Source organism: Salvelinus sp. IW2-2015, linkage group LG1 (assembly GCF_002910315.2).
Source record: "Salvelinus sp. IW2-2015 linkage group LG1, ASM291031v2, whole genome shotgun sequence".
Taxonomy (NCBI): domain Eukaryota; kingdom Metazoa; phylum Chordata; class Actinopteri; order Salmoniformes; family Salmonidae; genus Salvelinus; species Salvelinus sp. IW2-2015.
The window spans coordinates 6,278,690-6,279,704 of NC_036838.1; the positions used below are offsets into that span (position 1 = coordinate 6,278,690).

At 45.9% G+C, this 1,015-nt stretch overlaps 1 pseudogene; it reads right to left on the reverse strand.

The window, feature by feature from the left end:
- LOC111978804 (mucolipin-1-like) overlaps positions 1-1,015 on the reverse strand; it is a 14,087-nt pseudogene that overhangs the window by 6,458 nt on the left and 6,614 nt on the right.

Consider the following 1,015-nt stretch of genomic DNA (forward strand, 5'->3'; position numbering starts at 1 on the left):
TAAATATTGAATTCTAATAATAGACAAATCACATGTTAATAACACAGTACGTCATTATTGTGCAAAATTCCAAAATGCACCATTGTGCATCATCACTGAACCATATGGGGTGTCCCCCTCCAGATTCACTGTTTCCTTTTCAATCTGTTTGCCGACCCGCTCTGTTATTGGCCTTCTTCTGTTAGCATGTCTGCCTGTGCTTCAAAATGGTGGCTGTCTGTACCTTGACGTGATAGGGCCCCAGCACAATCCAGCCACAGAAGCAGTARCCCAGGTAGATGACAGCCACACAGCTGCAGAACCGGATCACGTTGGGGAACGCAGCTCGCAAGGTCACGATCAGGATCTGAGAGGGAGAGAGCCAGGAGAGTGGGTGAAACACCTGTCATCGTTAGTGTGTGTGTCTGTGTGTGTAGGCAACTTACATTGTACTTCTGGAAGAAGCTGAGGTAGCGAATGACTCCGACCCACACCAACAAGGTGGAAGTCCCCAACAGGATGCCACACTCATCATACGATGACAAATTCTGTATGGGAGAGATATTCAACTCAYAAATACCTCATGAGCTTAGCACAACAATCTTTATCATAACCCAAACTGAGATACTTTTTTGAGTGGGGATTTCAAATAATTCTTTAKCATTTTCCTCTGGGAAAAATAAAAGGTGTTCTATTCTACTCTGAGCAGTAGAGGAAAAAGTCCCCWAGMGGGGGACTGACCTTGGACTCGATGCCGATCTTAATGGCGCTGCCGATGATGGTGAGGACGTCACTGATGATGAGCAGGATGTACCAGCCGTTGATGAATTCCATCCTTTCGTTCCAGCTTACTTTCCGGCCCAGGTTAGTCTTGAAGAACTCGACAAACTCCTGTTACACAGAGACGGAGAGCGAGAGAGGAGTTGGGTGGCCCTACTGGAAAGACGAGTATTCACACCTTCTCAGATTTTGTGTTGCAGAACATTACTCTAAGAATGGAATCACTTCACAGAATGCCAATCACCTCCCATCAATT